The sequence below is a fragment of the Chelonia mydas genome, chromosome 2 (assembly GCF_015237465.2).
Source record: "Chelonia mydas isolate rCheMyd1 chromosome 2, rCheMyd1.pri.v2, whole genome shotgun sequence".
In the NCBI taxonomy this organism is placed as follows: domain Eukaryota; kingdom Metazoa; phylum Chordata; order Testudines; family Cheloniidae; genus Chelonia; species Chelonia mydas.
In genome coordinates, this window is record NC_057850.1 from 114,508,822 (window position 1) to 114,530,466 (window position 21,645).

At 46.9% G+C, this 21,645-nt stretch overlaps 1 protein-coding gene across 2 annotated transcripts in view; it reads left to right on the forward strand.

Moving 5' to 3' along the window:
• The window catches only part of F13A1 (coagulation factor XIII A chain), a 164,533-nt gene that overhangs the window by 79,437 nt on the left and 63,451 nt on the right, over positions 1–21,645 (forward strand). The gene's annotated exons all lie outside the window — the stretch shown is intronic.

A 21,645-nucleotide genomic window follows, 5' to 3' on the forward strand; every position in this document is an offset into this window, starting at 1 on the left:
TATTAAAGTCAGTGAGACAGTAGGATGTGCTTAAAGCTGAGCTTATGCATTAAACACTTTGCTGAAATGGGGCCTGGATCCGGCTAGCCTTACTCATTCATTTAAGTCAATGGAACTACTCATATGAGAAATGTAAGCAGGGTTTGTCCCTCTATGTATATTCAAAAGCTGTACTTTACTATATTGGATTGCCAATGTTATCGCTGGTTTATGTTTAAGGGCAAAATGATAGTGGTGGTGGGCAGACTAGAAAAACTTGTTACAGTAACTCCTCACTTAACATTGTAGTTATGTTCCTGAAAAATGCTACTTTAAGCAAACTTATGTTAAGAGAATCCAATTTCCCCATAAGAATTAATGTAAATGGGGGGGGTTAGGTTCCAGGGAAATTTTTTTCGCAAATATTCCCTGCAGAAACTGAATGTGATGATGAACCCACGCTATTCCACTGGAGCACACCACTCCCTCCACTTTCCAAAGTGCCGGGGGCTGCGTGCGCGTGTGTGTGTGTGTGAGAGAGAGAGAGAGATGTGCATTGCCCCTTTAAGTACACCACTCTACGTACACTGCCTTTTTAAGTAGATCAGCAAGTTGAGAGAGCCGCTGCTGCCAGCAAGCTCCCTCAGTCCTCAGCCCTGTCGTGTCTCCCCCGCTCTGTTCTGTGGAGATGGGGTACAGGAGTGGGGGGAGAGGGACACCCTGACATCAGCACCTCTCTTCCCCTCCACCCACTGCACAGCAAGCAGGAGGCTCCCAGGAGCAGCTCCAAGGCATAGGGTAGGAGCAGCACACAGCAGTCGGGGGAGGGACACCTGAACTGCCCGGCAATTGATAGCCAGCTGTCGGCCGCTGCACAGGGAACTTAGGGGAGCTGATGGGGCGGCTGCCGGCCCACCCTGGTTCCAAGCCCCACCAGCTAGCTCCAACAGGCTGCTCTTCCTGCAAGCAGTGGACAAAGCAGGTGGCTGCCAAACAACGTTATAAGGGAGCATTGCGCAACTTCAAATGAGCATGTTCCCTAACTGATCAGGGACATAACAAAACAACGTTAACCGGGAGGATGTTAAGTGAGGAGTTACTGTACTTGCAATTTCGGAGAATCTAGAGAAAAGAGCACGAGATCGTAGTCAGGAGAAATGGCAGAAATGTGTGTGTTGATATAAAAAATAGTTCTATGCACAAGGGGAAAAACAGAACACTAGAACTGTGAGAGTTTCTATAATGTGTACTTGCAGCTCAATATATATTAAACTGGAAAATTCTTAGGCAAGGGGGGAAAAAGATTGCAACCTTGGAATCAGAAAGGTATTGCAATCATAAAGATCAGATCATGAGTCATCCTGCACAACTACTCAGGAGAATAAGAGCAGGCATATGGTGACCCCTTGCACCAGATACCTCCATCACAGGGAGAGGAAATGACCCCTTCCTCCAATGCACCAGCCAGTGCAGACAGGGGATAGGCTGCAGGATATGTCCTTGGTAAAGAAGGGGGAAAGCGAGAAAACAGACTGCAAGTCTGAGTCACAAACTGCTTCCCACTCTGCTTCTGGGTCAGCGCAGTCATACGCTGCCCCATACAGAGGGCTTTTGGTACAGTCACAATTTCACCCTGAGTTCTCTCTCAATTTTTTTTCAGACATCTCTGTTCCTTCCTGTTATAGATTGTGTATAAATTGGTTTGAATTGACATTTAATATAGCTTCCTGAGAACTGCATTTTAAAACTTGTATTACTGATTTTTTTTCTGCTCTTGGATTATGATCATATATCCACTTATTAGATTTGTTACTCTATCTTTTAAACATATACATGGTGAAGAAGTTGCAGTCTGCAGTTCCCCCCGCCTCCCACTCTGTTACTTCTCATTTCAATTAGGGTTAGGAGGCATGTTGTGGTAGTCTAATGAGCTGATTGGCTAGAACATCCGTAAGTGCCTTAAAATTTAATATGCACAAAGATTATTAGTCCTTTTGGGGATTTAATTGAATTCAAGGCTTTTCCAATTCATCTTTATATCTTTAAACAAACAGCTATAGATTGAAGAAGTGAAAAATGGAAAGTTTCTTTGTTATTGCATTGTGTGATGTATGATGAATAAAACAAATTTCAGAATTCTTTATAAAAGTGATCTTTGTTTTTAATTTTTTTATTGAAGAATTCTAAAACTTTTTAGATTCATTTCCCATACATAACATGATGCAATAAAACAAAGTATACATGTGCATCGACAGGGCTCTTTCCCAACATACATCTTCCAAGTTTCACACCATGGCTTCATGGGAATGCATAGTGTACTGGTATGCAAGGGGCAGTGTCTGGTATTTCAGTGGTTGCAGAAGAACCTATGATCCAGTGCTCATTGAAGTCAGTGGAAAGACTTCCCCCTAGATCACATTAGAGATGGATCTGAACACTGTGGAGAAGCTTGCAATACAAACCCAGTTCCACATCATAACTTTACAATCGACTCCTTTCTTTATGATGCACCAAACCAAAACCCCAGAGCCAAACTTTTTTTTCTTTTTCTTTTTAAAGCTTTGGAGTGTTTGAAATCCAGATCCATCTGTTGGGGCTTGGTCACAATTCTAGTCCGTGTTCTGTGTAATTCAGACGCAAACGTTGCATTTCCCAACTTCCAAATGCTCAGCCCAGCCACTGGCCTCTCTCATCCTGACCCCAGTCAGTCCCTCCAGTGCTGTGTCTGGACCAGGCACAGGAGAGAAGTCACCAGCAAATAGCTACAGCAAACCTTTTTATTAAACAGGAACACAGTGGGAAATGATAGTGACCTCAGACATTTAGAGGGATGAGCTAATGGACCTTGTTCTTTAGCTTAGGGGCAGCAGCACGGGGTAGTCTCCTTATGTGGCCCACCTGGCTGAGCGGGACAAAGCCCTACCTTCTGCCAGTCAGAGCCAAACTTGCTCAGTGTGGCCCCATCAATGAGTGGCAAATTATTTCCACAAATCTAAATGCAGATTCAGCCATCCTGCTATTTCTTGCTGAGCATCTCGTATGTAGTTCTTTTTTGCAGTCTCATGTTTGTAGGTTCCAATGGGAACTGAAAGCACTCGAGCACCTCTTAGGAAGCCCTCAGCTGCAGGTAAGCAAGAGAACAAGGAGCTAGTTTTTATGAAGGAAGACTTAGCTGCTTTTCTCCTAGTGATTCAAAGTGCAGTGTTTCAGAGTCGCCATTCTTTCCGCAGGATGTCTTTCCCTGAGGAGATGACAGAATTTCACAATACTTAGAGTAGTGAGCATCCCTTGATTAGTGAAATACTTGATGGCAGTACACTGTTTAATACTTGATCCTGTTGGGCAGCAGTCAGACCTGCAGCATGTTTTCTGATCATGGTGCAGGACGTAGCTTCCAAAAGGCAAGCAACGAGCTGCTGCTCTATCTGGCGATAAGCTTCCAGCCCTACCGAACTCACTGCCAGCACTAAGCAAGCTGAAATCCAGAGCACTGCTTAATACTCAGCACTCCGACAAATGTTTCTCTATAACCACATTGGGGTGGGGTTTTATGTGGGCAGCAACAACAACACCAAAAACAGAACAGTCCACGTGGGAGGAGGAAGTCATGTAGGAGAGCTAAGCTGACATTTTGTATTGGCAGTATGTTTGTGTAACCCTTCTGCCCATCAGAGTTGGCAGCAACAAGGGCCGGGTTCAATATCTAGGGGATCCATTCCAATAACACAATGCAAACCGGCTCGAGCCCCCACCCAGTGACCTGGGACAAATATATACCACCCCCGCTGGGCACCTCCAAGAGGCAATACTTCCTCTCTCGCAAGCACATAGTCTGAGTGTAGCAAAAAGCCTTTTAATAACAGAGAGAAACAATGTGGCATTATGTTGGGGAAACACCACCAACAGGATTCATAACACAACCCATGAGCAAAAAAAACCACCCCAAGCAAATTGGGGCATGCCCCTTTCCCTCGGGTTCTTGAGTCCCAGCACCCAAACGTCTCTTGAGTCCAGCAATCCACAAATCACCCAAAGTCCAAAAAGTCCAGCCCCAGAGTTCAAAAGTTCATCTGCATAGTGTTACTCCCCAGTCTGGCTAAAATGTGCCTGTGTGTGGGGGAAAGGGGTAAGGGGCACCTTACGTGTCCTGAAGCTGACTGCCCCACAGGGCTCTGCTCTGCTACGCTGTCTCACGAACGGCTCTGCTCCACCACGACCGGCTCCACTCTGCACAGCTCGCCGTCTCACAAACAGCTCTGCTCAGCTCGCCGTCTCACGAACACACTGCTGTCTCACGGACGGCTCCGCTCCACCACGACCGGCTCCACTCCGCACAGCTCGCCGTCTCACGAACGGCTCTGCACAGCTCGCCGTCTCACGAACGGCTCTGCACAGCTCGCCGTCTCACGAACAGCACCACTGCACTCTAGATCTTCCGGCTCCCCACTACTTGACACAGTGCTCAGTGATTTCAGCTCTCAGTGATTTCAGCTCATAGTAGTGCTGGTGCACCATAAGGCCAGAGTGAATGCAGCACAGTACCTGTAGCAAGACTCTTAATAGACCCAAAATTAGCTCTGACATTCCACAGTGGAGAGAGACAGAGGTGCAATTGGTGCTTCAGGCCCTCACAAAGGGGCCCACACCACCAGGTACTAATACCTGTCTCAAGTCTCTCTCTATTCACACAGTTTTGGAACCCATGACCCTTGCCTAGCGAGTGCTACTTAGTTGATGGTGAGTCCCTCCATCATAGCAAAAGGCCAAGTACAGTTCCAAGCACAGTTCCCATAATCAGGGTAATAACAATTTATTCTTCCTGCCCCAATAACAGAGACACTGGGGATCCCACAGCAGCCGAAGTGACCATTTGGGCAGCTATGGCCTCAGTCTAGGCGGGGTGGGTGTGCCTATGCAAATGAGATCGGCCCCTGAAGTTTTTTTTCCACAACGTGCCACACCTCACCACCAGATGTCAGGGTGGAGCTCATCCTGACACTGCTTACATCCTCCCCCCAGCCGAGAATTTGTCGTCCCGACAAATCACACGCCCTTTATACCAACTCATTGGTTTCCTCCAAAGGGCCTCAGGAAGCCCACTTTAGCTTCCACAAGCCTGTGTGCTAAATGTATTGGCTCCTCACTAGTCACCCCAGGTGCATCATAAGTTAACCGTTTCACTGGTCTTATCACCCTGTCTCGTCTATTGAGACTCTCTGTTGCCGAGGTAGGGGGAACATCCTCTTGAGTGACGGATGGAGAGGCTTCCCTGGAGGGTCCCTCGGCTACTGGCGTAGGCCCCTGCACTCCTAGTTCTAACGCTGGAGGGTCCAAGGTGCCCAGGGCATCCTCTACCTCTGTGTCTCCATTGTCCAATAACCTGTGTGTGTCATCACAGGGGGGTCTCATCAGCGGCACCGGGGTGTCAGAAAGGGGCCTAAATAATTCCGCCATGGGGTTTAGGGCGGAAGAGGGAAAACTCTCGTTTGGTTCAGCTGATCGAGACTGAAATCTTGTCTCCATCCCAGGATACACCAGGGTTGTGTCTTCCTCCTCAGACTCACTCTCAGATGTGCAGAATAGGGGTAAGTTAGCTGCAGGGGGCCCGCTGTCTGTGTTGGATGGCGGCTTTGGTCTAGCACCTCTGTTCTGCCCGGCTGCCCTGTCGTGGCCCGTCTCATAAGGGATGCTTACCAATTCCCCCACAGGGAGCAAAAGGTTTCTATGCACCGTCTTTATTTGCCCTGGGCCGTCTTCAGGTTTGATCTTGTAGACCGGCAGATCTCCCAGCTTTTCCATCACCAGGTAAGGTATTGCCTTCTATCTGTCAGCTATCTTGTGTTTGCCAGCAATACCCAAATTTCGCAGCAGGACTCTGTCCCCCGGCTGGAGCTCCTGCGAACGCACTCTAGCATCATATCGATGTTTGTTGCGGTCTGCGTTCTTCCGAGCCGCAGCGGTAGCTAAGCGATAAGCATCCCGCAGCTTTTCCCTTAGTCGGGATACATATTGCTGGTGAGTTTCATAGCTATCTCCATCCTCTGATACACCAAAGCACAAGTCTATGGGTAATCTTGGTTCTCGCCCAAACATCAAGAGATATGGGGTGACTCCCGTAGCATCATTCTTTGTGGCATTGTAGGCATGCACCAGAAATGCGACATGCTGGCTCCAGGTTGCCTTCTGCTCTGGTCGCAAAGTTCCCAACATATCTAATAGGGTTCGGTTGAACCTCTCTGGCTGAGGATCACCTTGGGGGTGATAAGGCGTTGTCCTAGACTTTTTAATTCCTGCTATCTTCAGCACCTCCTTCAGAAGGTGACTCTCAAAATCCCGCCCCTGATCAGAGTGTATCTGAGCCGGGAATCCATAGACTGAGAAATATTTGTCCCACAATACTCGAGCGACGGTGGTGGCCCTCTGATCACGTGTGGGATATGCCTGTGCATACCGTGTAAAATGGTCAGTCACTACTAGAATGTTCCCAACATTCCTCTTGTCTACCTCTACAGACAAGAAATCAATGCATACCAATTCCAAAGGTTTGTTGCTGGTGATGTTCTTGAGATATGCAGCCCTCGTGGGCAGAGTTTTCCTTTGAACACATCGAGCACAAGTCTCACATTTCCTGCGAACATCTTCAGCCATTCGGGGCCAATAGAACCTACTACGAGTAAGTTCCAGGGTCCTCTCCATCCCTAAATGCCCAAAGTCATCATGCAGAGCCCTCATGGCCAGGCCTCTGTACTTTTTTGGCAGCACTAGTTGTGCTCGTTGTTTTTGTAAAGGGTCAGTGGTCATTCGGTGTAGCACTCCCTGAATCAGTTTTAGTTTGGTCCATTCTCTCAATAGTAGTTTACCCTCCGGGTTAGGTGGGACAACCGCAGCTGGGCTTCGCCCCTCCCTTTTGGCAAGTAGTGTATCACGAATGTCAATATCTTGCCACTGGGCTTCTTGCCAGTCAGCCGCATTGAGCATGGGCAAAGGAGATTGGTCCAATGCAATATAGTTCACTGAAGCAGAAGGCATGCATTCAGGGGGCAGGCCCAAAGCTTCTGCAACACATCCCTGAAGGCTCTCACGGGCCTCTGGCTCTCGGCGACTCACACTGCAAATAGCTCTCACTCCATCTGTGGGTATCACAGCAACTTCTGGAGCCTGTGGACGCCTGGACAATGCATCTGCATCTACATTGCTTCTCCCTGATCGGTACTGAATGCTGAACTCATAGCTAGCCAAGGCGGCCACCCATCTCTGCCCTGTAGCATCCAGCTTAGCACTTGTTAACACATAAGTCAGTGGATTGTTGTCTGTCCACACCTGGAACTGAGCACCATACAAGTAGTCTCGAAATTTCTCAGTGATGGCCCATTTCAGGGCCAAAAATTCCAGCTTGTGGGTGGGATAGCGAGTTTCACTATCAGACAATCCTCGGCTGGCAAAGGCTACAGGTTTACGTTTGCCTTCCACTTCCTGGTACAGGACTGCTCCCAGACCCTCCAAACTGGCATCAGTATGCAGGATAAAGGGTTTGCTTGGGTCAGCAAAAACTAGGACTGGAGCATGAGTTAGGCAAGTAATGATTTCTCGAAAAGCCCTTTCACATCTCTCATCCCACCGTGGCCCAAATGGTTCAAATGGGCCATAGTGTCTCTGCACAGGGGGCTTTGGAGACCTCCCCTTATTCTTGGACTTAGATTTGTTCTTGCTGGACTGATGTCCCCTGGTGAGATCGTTCAGAGGCTTTACAATCGTAGCATAGTTTTTCACAAATCTGCGGTAGTAGCCACTAAATCCGAGAAAGGTCTTGAGTTCTCTGTAGTTACTTGGACGTGGCCATGTAGTGAGTGCTTCTATTTTATCAGGATCAGTACTCACACCCTCTTGGGACACGATGTGACCCACATACTTCACTGAGGTTCTGCAGAACTGGCATTTGTCAATTGAAAGCTTCAGACCATAATCCTCCAACCTATCAAGCACTTTAAGAAGTCTTTCTTCATGCTCCTCTAAGGTTCTTTCAAACACAATCAGGTCATCCAAATAAACTAACACTTGCAGTAAATTCATGTCTCCCACAACTTTCTCCATGAGACGTTGAAAGGTGGCAGGTGCTCCAGAAATCCCTTGGGGCATGCGTTCGAACTGATAAAACCCTAATGGGCAGATGAAGGCTGTCTTCTCCTTATCTTCTTCTCCCAGAGGGATCTGGTAGTATCCACTTCGAAGATCCAACACAGAGAACCACTGGCTTCCCAGCAAACAGTCTAAGGCATCTTGCACTCGAGGCATAGTGTACTGGTCGACCACAGTACGGCTGTTTAGGGTGCGGTAGTCAATACACATCCGAATTTTCCCATTCTTTTTACGGACTACCACAATGGGTGAGGCGTATGGGCTGCGGGACTCTGTAATGATGCCATTCGCAGCCAGCTCCTGAAGATGATGTCGCACATCTTCCATCTCAGAGAGAGCAATCTTCCTAGATCTCTCCCTGAAAGGTCGAGAGTCATGGAGTCTGATATTGTGCTCTACTCCTTTTGCACATCCCACATCCCACTCATGCAGTGAGAACACCTTGGATCTTTCACAAAGTTTCTTCCTCAGGCGATCTTTCCAGTCCTCGGACACTGGTGAATCTCCAAAGTCAAACTTTGCTGGGTCTATTGTGGGAACTTGAGTTTCACACTGGGATTTTACAATCGACTCAGGCTCAAAGAGGTCTGCTATCTTTTGTCCTTGCTTCACAACAACATCACGACTCGTTTCATTAGCAATCAGTATAGTCACCCTTTCCTGGGCTTCAACGGGTAGAGTTATGACTCCACTGGGGACCAGCACTCCTTCAGGGAGCTCTCCTCCCATCGGCTGCTCTATCATTGCTAACGTCGGTTTACTGCCTTTCAGCCAGGTACTCATGACAAGCACTTCTTGCTCCGTCCTTGCAGGCACTACTAAGGGGGTCGTGCCCACGTACTTCAGTGCCCCAAGCGGTAGCTCAGATGTCTCCCTTTTAGCGCTCTCAATTTTCCTATAGGCTTCAGCACAAAGCGTATGGATCATCAGGGTATTCAGGTACTGGTCCCCAGCCCGCCTTCTGCAGTAATCCGCGAGTACCTTGAAGAGACTGGAGTTGGTCCCTATCAGCACAGACATATCAGAGGTCCCTTTAGGGTCAGGGCATATTAAGGCAGCTGTGTCTACCTCTTCTCTTACCCCAGCAACCTCCTCTGGGAATTCCAGGTGCACTATGACATACCCTTGGTAGGGGTATTCATCCATGCTGAGGCCACACAGGCCAAGGCCAGTCAGTGGCTGTATAGGCAGGTGCCTAAGCATCTGCTGGTAGAATGACTGAAATATAATAGTCACTTGAGATCCAGTGTCAAGCACTGCTTTACACTCCACCCCTTCAATCCTCACCGTGACCTCTGCTCGAGGCCCTATCAGTCCTGCGGGGATCCCAGCTGGACAGTCTTTTCTGGGGGAATCTTCAAATCCTGCAGACCTGGGGGGTCCCCGTCCCCAGACCCTCTGGCAGCTACCGGATCTCTCCCAACTGATCCTCAGCTTTCCATACACTAAGGAGGGGTTTTCTTCATTATGGCACTTGGCAGCACTGTGTCCATCCTGACCACATCGGTAGCAGAAGAATTGACATTTCCCCCTTCGCCTGGGTGGGATGGTGGCTCTAAGTGCGGGCTTCTCAATTGCCACCATTTGAGGCTTCTTATTCCTGGAAGTCTTAACTTGGTCAATGGTACTTTGCAGCTCAGCTATCCGTTCCGTCAGGACCTGCATTTGTTGGGCAAGTTCCTCTCTGGTGCTCGCCATCAGTACACTGGCCATTTGCAGTGGTGTGGTGCTGGCTGGCTCCGATGTTTGGGCTTCCCAAAATTCACTGGCAGCCTGCCTTTCTTCCTCCTCTCTGACCTCTTTTATCAGCTGGGAGTAACTTGGGGGATGTTCCCGTCGTTCTCTTAGCTGGAGATGAAGTAGAATCGGGTTCTGATACTGAGTTCCTCTTACAATTTGAGCCAGTCTGGTCTGATCCATCTGCTCAGCAGTCACTGCTCCCCTCATGACAGCTCTCTGAAGCAGTCTCTCCAGTCTCTGTATGTAGGCTGAAGCCTTCTCGCTCTTTTGTTGTCGGGAATTAAGGAACTTACAGTAGCTGTCTTCAGGGTCCTCTACGCTCCCAAAGTTGTGTTCAAGGGCCTCTAGGCAGTCCTTCACACTGACCCCAGGGTCAGTGAGCTTCAGGGTGCGAATCACATCTAATGCTGGGCCGCCAAGGCTCTCTATGAGGCATCTTCGCTTTTCTGCATCTGGTACGGCCCACTCTTGCAGCATTTCAGTGGTATGCTCTAACCAGGGTTCAAACTCCTCCTCCCCAGCAAATAATCTTAACTTACGACAGGAGTTTGACGCAGCATGGGACAGCACAACCTTTTCCAATGTTTGCCCCAGAGCTTTTGTCCAATCATCAGCCGAGGCTGCAGCCTCTGAGCTAGAAGCTGCTGAGCCAGGGCCCAACAAACCTGACAAATTAGCCATTATACAAACAGTAATTTCCTCAAAATATAAGCACAAAAAAAATATATAAATTGTTTTCCAATGTAGTGGATCACTCAACAGGTGCTTGCGAGGGGTACTGACCCAGGCATCCCGGACGAGCCCCCAAAAACGTAACCCTTCTGCCCATCAGAGTTGGCAGCAACAAGGGCCGGGTTCAATATCTAGGGGATCCATTCCAATGACACAATGCAAACCGGCTCGAGCCCCCACCCAGTGACCTGGGACAAATATATACCACCCCCGCTGGGCACCTCCAAGAGGCAATACTTCCTCTCTCGCAAGCACATAGTCTGAGTGTAGCAAAAAGCCTTTTAATAACAGAGAGAAACAATGTGGCATTATGTTGGGGAAACACCACCAACAGGATTCATAACACAACCCATGAGCAAAAAAAACCACCCCAAGCAAATTGGGGCATGCCCCTTTCCCTCGGGTTCTTGAGTCCCAGCACCCAAACGTCTCTTGAGTCCAGCAATCCACAAATCACCCAAAGTCCAAAAAGTCCAGCCCCAGAGTTCAAAAGTTCATCTGCATAGTGTTACTCCCCTGGCTAAAATGTGCCTGTGTGTGGGGGAAAGGCGTAAGGGGCACCTTACGTGTCCTGAAGCTGACTGCCCCACAGGGCTCTGCTCTGCTCCACCACGACCGGCTCCGCTCTGCACAGCTCGCCGTCTCACGAACAGCTCTGCTCAGCTCGTTGTCTCACGAATGGCTCCGGTCTGCACAGCTCGCCGTCTCACGAACAGCTCTGCTCAGCTCGCCATCTCACGAACACACCGCTGTCTCACGGACGGCTCCGCTCCACCACGACCGGCTCCACTCCGCACAGCTCGCCGTCTCACGAACAGCTCTGCTCAGCTCGCCGTCTCTCGAACACGCCGCCGTCTCACGACCGGCTCCGCTCTGCACAGCTCGCCGTCTCACGAACGGCTCCGCTCTGCACAGCTCGCCGTCTCACGAACGGCTCCGCTCTGCACAGCTCGCCGTCTCACGAACGGCTCCGCTCTGCACAGCTCGCCGTCTCACGAACAGCACCACTGCACTCTAGATCTTCCAGCTCCCCACTACTTGACACAGTGCTCAGTGATTTCAGCTCATAGTAGTGGGGGCCTTAGTGCTGGTGCACCATAAGGCCAAAGTGAATGCAGCACAGTACCTGTAGCAAGACTCTTAATAGACCCAAAATTAGCTCTGACATTCTACAGTGGAGAGAGACAGAGGTGCAATTGGTGCTTCAGGCCCTCACAAAGGGGCCCACACCACCAGGTACTAATACCTGTCTCAAGTCTCTCTCAATTCACACAGTTTTGGAACCCATGACCCTTGCCTAGCGAGTGCTACTTAGTTGATGGTGAGTCCCTCCATCATAGCAAAAGGCCAAGTACAGTTCCAAGCACAGTTCCCATAATCAGGGTAATAACAATTTATTCTTCCTGCCCCAATAACAGAGACACTGGGGATCCCACAGCAGCCGAAGTGACCATTTGGGCAGCTATGGCCTCAGTCTAGGCGGGGTGGGTGTGCCTATGCAAATGAGATCAGCCCCTGAAGTTTTTTTTCCACAACTTGCCACACCTCACCACCAGATGTCAGGGTGGAGCTCATCCTGACACTGCTTACATTTGCATCTTGCTACTTCCTTCTAGTGGAAGGTTCAATATTTAATGATCTTGAGGGGACGGGGAAGAGGTTTCTCTACAAATACTTAGGAACAAACAGAGACTGCTGAAAGATTCAGCATTTTGTTTGCCATGAGGAAACTCACTCTGTCTGCATTTAGTGTCATGTTCCTGGGAAGCAGGCACCTGGCTTACCAAACGTAAGCCGGGAATTGGGCAGACAGCAGCAGCAAATCACTGCAACCCAAGCCAGAGCTTTGGTAGATAAGAATGTAAAAGGTATTGCATGAAAATAAGTGGTGATTTGATAAGAGGAATGTTGTAGATTTGAAAGTTTTTAAGTTGATGAATATTAAGCAGCCTTACAGGTGACTGTAATGACCTGCAAAGATCCTCCCCTCCTCTATTCACAAACATGTAATTTAAAATAGTCAGATAAGAGACCATCACAAAAGAAGCCATCCCAGGTTTTACAGCAGATTTAATGCATTCTAGGGTGGGGCTTGAGGTGTTTAAGGCTCAATCTTGTGTGGTGCTGAGTATCTCAGCAGGAGCAGATGCCCTTGGTTCCTGGTGAATTCAGTGGAGGTTGAGGGTACTCAGCACCTTGCAGGAGGTTCTCTTTGCAGGATCAATCCCTTAGTGAGTGCTGTGTAGATACCAACATAGAACGTATGCGTTTAGTAGGGTGACCAGATATCCCAATTTTATAGGGACAGTCCCAATATTTGGGCCTTTTTCTTACATATCCCCCACCCCGTCCCAATTTTTCACACTTGCTATCTGGTCACCCTAGTGTTTAGTAAAGATGATTCTTGCTGACAGTAATTCAGCATGGAGGTTTAATAGTTTAAAGACCAGTTCTGCTCTTAAAAATGACTCATAAGCGTGGGAACTAGAGGTGTGGGGGGTGCTGCAGCACCCCCAGGCTCCCAGCTGCTGGCCCTGCGCGTTCAGGCTTCTGGATGCCAGCCCCGCACGCCTGGGGGCTCTGCTGCCGTCCAGGGTCCCAGCTGCTGGCCCCAAGCCCAGGTCTCTGAGGCCACCCTGCGCCTGGGGCTTTGCTCCTGGCCTCAGCTCAGGGAGTGGGGGGAGTGGACAGGGGTAAGGGGGCTGGCTTTCAGCACCCTGACTATTAAAAATGTTCCAGCACCACTGAAATGACTGAGTAACAATGGCACTTATATACTCCAGAGACCTGGTCCCTGCGTGTATTCAGATTTATCGCTGTTTACTTTCCTGGCTAAAATAAATTTTTGCTATTCTGTAGTCCTGTTAATGTTGCAGAGCGCTATGGGAGAGTGAACTGGATTCCATTCTGGCTTGTGCATTGATAACAGGACTATGAACTAAGCTAAATTTGGATTGCAGAATCCTTTTAGTTGGTAATGAATCACATTGGGTGAACTCTCCTTGCTACCCTCAATAGCCTGAAATTTGTTCTCTAGAGACATTTCATGAATAACAAATATGTAAAAACTCAGTCTGATTGCCAACAACTCACAAGCAGAGTGAAGTTAACTGAATACATTATTACAAATAGTTCACGCAGCTCCATTTAAAAATATGTCGTTTCACAACACCGTACCACACAGCTACCTAGTGAATACAGTACCTTAGCAGAATGTTTCTGTTAAGATGATCGGCAGTGAAGTTATGTAAATGTTAACATTTTAGACAGTCATAATTATGTTTCACATGTAACACCTCAGTGAATATGTTGTCCTGGGGAAGAGCAACTTAAGTTCTTCTAGCTCTTTCTAGGAGCTCCATGAGAGCTGTGCTGGCTGAGGCTATAAAATGGATGCACTGAATCAATGAATCCACCAGACATCCCAGACGTATCCATTGCTGGTCAAGTTGGGGCTGTGTTGGCTTTCTGGCAGCCTCCTGGTGAAGGGGCAAATGCGGGTATTTTGTGCCACTGTAAGCCCCACAGCAGATTTTTCACACTCGGGGAGGGGGCTTGTGGGAATCTGCCCATCTGTTCATATTGCTGCAGATAACCAGGCTGGCACCAGTGCTGTGAAAGCTCCCGTACGAGTGCTTATTTAGAATTGGTAGTTCTAACTATGATTTCTTTGAAAAACAATTGTATGATTAGGTCTGCTAATATGGCCTTCAATCTCACTTTTCATAGTAGTTTCTAGTCCTGGGGGAATTCTGCAGCATGTCCTGTAGGGGTGCGGGTATCTGGGCTGGGGCACCCTGTGGCTGGGCTCTGGGATGTACGGGGTGAGGGTGTCTGGGCTGGAGGGCGCCCTGTGGCTGGGCTCTATGGGAGAGCAGGTGAAGGTGTCTGGGCTGGGGGCACACTGTGGATGGGCTCTGGAGGTAGGGACTGAGGGTGTCTGGGCTTGGAGGGTGCCCTGCAGCTGGGCTTTTGGGGATAGGGTGTACAGGTGTGTGGGCTGGGGTGTGTACACCCCATGGATGGACTTGGGGGGGGGGGAGGGGGAAGAGGGATAGTGAGTGCCTGAGACCAGAGGGGAAGAATTTTCCCCTAAGATGTGCCCAGCTGACACATGTGACACACCCACACTGAGGTTCCCAAAAGAAGCACAACAGAGAAACAGGAACTGGTTTGTCATAGGGGTTTCTTTACCTCTCTCTACTCCTGGAGGAATCTTTCTTGTTGTCTGCATTGTTACAGACATACTTGCTGACCAGTATTTTGAAATAAATTACCAAATAATTGAAACTGGTGTGATGATATTGTGTTATTTTGACAACTAAAATATGCAGAATTTTGCAGAAATTTTACTTTTTGGTGAAAATTTTTTAATTTTTGACACAGAATTCCCCCAGGAGTAAATAGTTTCCTGTACACTACCAAAGCTGTTGATGACTTTATATGGTACATCCTTATTCTAATGAGATATTTCTATGCATTGTTGTAAATCTTAGGGCTACTCAGACCTTCCTTAAATGGCTTCATAAATTCACAGATATTGGTCTATCTATAAATGTTATCTTAAACCTCTAATTTATCAATACACTTCAGAAATGGTCATAAATCCCAGACCTCTTGGCTAATCTTACCCCCACGTCCCATGCATCTATAAATCAAGGAATATTTCTCTGAAACTAGAGCAGAAACTTCCTTCTCTCTTTTCTGTAGCCTTACAGGACAATGCTCAGAGAGATTATTACTCACATGAAATCAGTCAAGAGTAAAGAATTCTAAGGCCTGATCCTTTATGCTTTATCCAGGCCAAACTCCCCAGAAAGTCAAGAGGGTATTTGCCTGAGTAAGGACTTACGGGGTCAGGGGCCCGGTCCAAAGCCCTCAGAAGTCAATGAGAGTCTCTCCAGAGCCCGGGTCCTTAGTCTACTTTTAAAGAAAAAAGTCACTTTTAATTGATCAGAACTTTTTTTGACATTTAATACAGAAGCAGTAAATCTCGTGCTTTGTGAGGTTAACATTGCCAGTGGAGTCGTTTTTGCCCATTGGATCCAGAAAAGATTTCTGACTATTTCAGTCTGTTGCCTGGGATGGTCTGTTTTCTCGATGGCATGTCTGGTAAAGCAGGTTGTCTCTGTCATTACGACAGTATGCAAAAGCGGACTGCCTCGGTCTCTGTGACATTGTGGCAAAGCACATTTTCTGCCTGTTTAATCAAACGCCAGGGTTTAATTAAGTAAATATTTCCCCCCTTTAAAAAGAGTGGATTCTCATAAACATACAGGAACACATGATGGGCTGAGCAAAGAGTCCGTGCCGTGTCCCATGTTGTTTCCATTTTCTAAAGAAGCTCCCATTCTTTGGAGCCAGAATTATTTATGACTATTGGAACACACTTCCTAAAATTGGTCCAGGACATAAAAACAACTGCATGCCAGCTGCTAGCTAAGAACAACAAATCTGTTTGTTTTCTGCATGATAATGTCAAGGGTATATTTTTTTCACCCTGGCATTCTTTGCCAACAGCTAGAAAGGCATAGGAAAGGAATTCTCTGAGACCTACAAAGTCAGGATTTTTTAATGCAAAAGGACCTAGATTCTGTTGCCCAATTGCATCTATGCAACAACAGTAAGTTTTAAAACTTGGCTTCTTTTTTAAAAAAATGCCTACAATAACTCAGAGTTAGTAAATGCAGTGGGTGTTTAGCGCTGTTTTAGCCCAGGGAATGTGGTCAGATCTGGGTAAAGCTGTGCTGAGATGGGTATGTGTGTTTTTTCTAAATGTTTTCAAGTCTGCAAGCAGCCCTGCTAAAGGTGATGCTGTTTGAAGATGGGAGGGAACCAGATGTGACACTATAGGCAGCCTCTTAGAGACACTAGTACTTTCAAGGATTTGTTCCTCTTACAGGCTGTGATCATTTGGGGCAAGAAGGTTGGTTTTTTGTTTTGTTTTTTTGACAGCTGGGTGTTTGTAAAAATTATTCATGAGCGTTAGTTAATCATGGTCCCAGTGCACCCACCTACCATCCTCAGGCTGTTTGTTATAATAAGGCTTACCTCTGTTACAAGGCTACTATACTCTGGCTCTCAGCTCCAACTTATTTATCATCCTGTCACAATTGTTATACTTCCAGGACCTGCTTGGAAATGGATTCTTTATGCTGTGTATGAAGGGTCTATCTGGGCGAAATGAATGAGTCGAACAGGAAAAATATTAACCTTACTGTGTATATAATATGTCTCCCAAAGGAAGACAGATTCTGGCCTCTTTCTTTTAAATATCTGCTAATGGCTGAAAGGGATACTGTGCAATATCATGGGGCCCCCATATTTTGATATAGATCTTAAAACTAATGCAATCTGGAGCAGGGAGAAATGTCCTCTGGAGTCTAAATATATCTTTAAAAGAAAATTCCATTACTCTGTCTGCCAACAAAAGTATCCCCAACCAACACCACCACTGATTTGTGGGACCTATCCAAAAACATCTTGCACTCCCTCTGCTGGCCCTGCAACAGCAGTTAACGAATATGCTCTAATTGCAGAGCAATACTGATATCAGTATGTGCTCGCTGGTGCACATACAATGAATTAAACCAAAATGACATGTTAGCGACAATCTTGATTAGAACAATGGAGCTGGAGGAGGAAAGCCCATGAGAGTTTTCCCTGACTCAGAACTGACCTGATGTTTGTTAAACTGAAAATAACAACCTTGGTATCTGTTTTGGCAGGGTTTTGTTTAAAGAGCTTGTTAACTGGAGGAATATCGCTCTTGTGTTGCTGACTGAACCTTATTCTGCCTTCCTTCCTCTCTTCCCCACAATCAGTGTAAATTCCTCCCATATGCTCTATAACTATATCCAGCACTAAGCCTAGCACACTATAGTAACTGACAGGACCTTGAGGTAATGCTGATATTCCAAGCAACTGAGACATGCTTTAAACAGAGCGAATTTCTATGTGGGATACATATGTAGGTGACCACAGATCTTTGTTTTAATTTAACTGGTTTATTCTTTTACTTCTAAATCAATATGCTTGTAGCAGTTGTTGATGTGATGATGGATGGTGAGAGTTTATCTCCCTGTACAAAAGGCTGGGCTGTGGTTTTTGTAGGTGCCTTTCCTCTTGTTTTTGGAGTACCTTACTGCACATTCTGTTACTAAATAAGATACTGGACACCAGCAGGAGAAAGCCCCAAGCCAGCAGTAAGGATGGAATCCCAGCCACACTGAATGGCAGAACTCCCATTGACTTCAAAAGGGGTTAGGATTTCACTCTTAAGTATTTGTTTACTTCCAAATAATTAGGCAGTTTGGCATACCCAGGCCCGGTTAACTCTGGGCCAAATTCATGCCTCCCTCATGTAAGGGGGAGGGTTTAATGAGCACTACGTCTGTACATCCATGAGGTGGAGAAGCACAATTAGTTTCCCAGCGCCGGAGAGCGCAGAGCAGAGGGTTACTGTCCATACTAACAGGTTTCAGAATAGCAGCCATATTAGTCTGTATCTGCAAAAAGAAAAGGAGGACTTGTGGCACCTTAGAGACTAACAAATTTATTTGAGCATAAGCTTTCGAGAGCTACAGCTCACTTCATCGGATGCATTCAGTGGAAAATACAGTGGGGAGATTTATATACTCAGAGAACATGAAACAATGGGTGTTACCATACACACTGTAAGGAGAGTAATCAGATAAGGTGAGCTATTACCAGCAGGAGAGCGGGGGGGCTGGGGGGGGGTGGGAAACCTTTTATAGTGATAATCAAAGTGGGCCATTTCCAGCAGTTGACAAGAACGTCTGAGGAACAGTGTGGGGGAATAAACATGAGGAATTGGAATTAATTTGCAAACATGGGGAATTGGAATTAATTTGCACACTGGATACAATTAACTTAGGCTTGAATAAAGGCTGGAAGTGGATGGGTCATTACACAAAGTAAAACTATTTCCCCATGTTTATTCTCCCCACTCCCCCCTGCTCTCCTGCTGGTAATAGCTCACCTCACCTGATCACTCTGGTTACAGTGTGTATGGTAACACCCATTGTTTCATGTTCTCTGTGTATATAAATCTCCCCACTGTATTTTCCACTGAATGCATCCGATGAAGTGAGCTGTAGCTCACGAAAGCTTATGCTCAAATAAATTTGTTAGTCTCTAAGGTGTCACAAGTCCTCCTTTTCTTTTTGTCCATACTAACTGTCCCAAAGAACTTGTATCAGAATGGGGTGAGAACACTGAACGGAGTCATGGCCACCCACCTGCATTATTTACCCTAGTACATAGGAGTGGCAAACAATGCCCTTCTCCTCACCCCATCCTACCCCATGAGCCTGTATGAGCCACACACAACTGAGATCTGAATGTACATATATAGGCCACATCCCACTTGCCTTCAGAGGAGTAGTCCCTTCTGAGTTCTGTGAGTGAAGTGAGACAATGCTGGCTCCAAAGTGAGTCACTTTCCTTATAATGAGGGATTATTCTGGGGCATTACGATGAGTTACTACTCCATAAACATTCTTCAAAACACTGTTAGGAGGGAACTGGATGGTTCTAGGTAATAACTAATGAGTGAGCCTTTCATGTTTAGAAGTCTTGTTTTAAATTCAGACCAGATCAATAGTGACCAAAAGTTATTGTCTTCTGGTGTCCCTTTGGTGCCCTGTGTAAAATGTGTTGATGGTTTCAGACCAGTCTCTAGCAGGCAGACGTTCGCATCACAGAAAGTGCCATCGCTGACACTCCTGTTGTCAGTCTCAGGCCACAGAAAGGGCAAGGACCGAATGAGCCTGGAGACTGAACTCCTCTTGCCTCTCACATCCAGAGGTGATCCCTGAGGCATGTTGGTGGGACTGTGCGATGATGGAGCTAGTACTACCACTGGTTGTTTTGTACATAAACAATTTTAGCTTCCAGTGTGATCAATCTGGCTTTTCACAAACCCTCAACTTCACTTTTTTAAAATATTAAGGGTAAAAATATTCTATGATAGGCAAAGCTGGTAGCATCACCTATTATTAAGGTTGCCTGACACTTCCCATTATAAGATCCTGTTATTAGTTGTTTATAACATTGCAAATTTTAACCATTTGTGCTGAAATTTTGCATGCTCGGTGGGTATCCACCTCCGGCTGAATTGTTTTGGAAAATATCAGTCAAAATGGTTTGGCCATTTCTGAGAATGAGGTTAGAGAGAAATACGTGGGTTTTTTTGCCCGGGTTAAAATAGTTTGGTGACCTTTTTTTTTTGTGAAGCTTTGCTGCCCCTATGCTTTGGAGCAGAGACTTTAAATTTGTCAGGGGTGTGCCTTTTGCCAAATTTGCCCCAAGTTTTAAGCCTTTGAAGAATCATAGTTTGGACATGCTCAGACTTAGATTTTAGTAGCTTAATTCCCTGAAGATTCTACCGCCACTGGCATGCTCCAGCCAGGACTTTCCCTGCAATTGCAGCTCAGGGCTGCTATGGGCCAGGTCAGGCCTACTCTGGCCATCTGAACTGGGAGCTGGGAGGGTCTCTACTGTGCTCTCAATGACCTCCTGCTGGGCCCAGAAAGCGTAGAGGAAGAAGATGTCTAATTTGAATGGAGAAGGGAGAAGCACCTGATCTGCAGGATCAGGGGCAAGTAGATTGGAATAAGGAGCCTGTGGGGAGAGGACACTGGGACTGGTTAGGCAAGGTGACTGTGAATGGGAGCCAGGGAGGAAAATGGGTGTGTGGGAGGAGAGGGGGAATTGGGCACTGAGAACAGATGAGAAGACTGGGACTGGCTGGACAAAGACTCTGTGTCAGGAGTGAGGGACTCGGAGATTGGACGAGTTGTCCAGGGAGAGAGATTGGGACTGGAAATTAGTGGAGAGGGGGAACAGAGGAAGGCAGGACCAGGAATAGCTGGGCAAGGAGACTGGGATGAAAAACCATGGGTGGAAAAGGGACAGGACCGGGATAAGGTCAGATAGGAGGGGATGGGGCAGATGGGGGTCACAATTTAGGGGGTGTGGGCAGAAGAGTTTGTGTTCTTTGGAGCAAACTCCCTCCAGATCCTGGAATGGAGTCAAAGATCCCTGAGTCTCACCATTCCTCTAAGTCAGCAAATGTCTGTGACATCCACTGCCAAACGCTCACCCCCCTCTAGTGCTGATCCACCTGGAGGATGACTACCTGCTATTGCTATCAGTTATTCCATTAGCTCAAGAGGTGGAGGATTGTGTGGTGGCAAACAAAAAAAAACCCTAAGAATTTACACACAAAATACATTAAAAGAACATTAAGGTTACAAAGACAAGCACTGAAAAGTTAAAATATGACAGAACTAAGGTTGCCAGGGCAACCTTTGCCCCCCTTGTATTATGATACAGACTTTAATTACATAATTACATGCTCCTCTTTCCCCCCTCCTCTCCCCATTTGTTTCAGAAGTTGGAAGGTGTGTAGTGAATGAGGCAGGGGACTGCAGGAAAAGAAAGGACGGTCTCACGGTTAAGGCAGTTGAAAGCCACCCTGGAGACTTGGATTCTATCCCTGCCTCTGCTACAGAGTTCCTCTGTGATGCTGGGCAAGCCACTTAAATCAAACTTTTCACAGGTGGTCACTAACTGGGTGTTCCTCATTTTCCGGATGCCTGAGTTGAAACTGTATGGTCTGATTTGTTGAAAGTGCTGAGCACTCGCAACTGCAGTCAATAGGAGCTGTGCTTTGAACTTAGAAAATGCTACATAATAAGTTCTTTGAAAAATTAGGTCCCAATTTGGGCACCCAAAATTAATGGATACTTTTGACCTTAATCTCTGTGCCTCAGTTCTCCTTCTGTAACATGGGCATAATAACCTCTCACCTCAAAATGGTCTTGTGAACATTCATTAATGTTTGTAAAGCACTCAGATGCTATAGTAATGAGTGCCATAGAAAAGTGCATGAGGAAATCAATAATTCTGTCTTCAAAGCAGGGTTTGAGTAGTGTGAAGTAAATAAGGCCTGTGGCCACACACTGAATAATGAGGAGAAAGTAAAATACCATGAAGTGAGCATCATCCATCCTGTGCATGGAATGAGGCCAG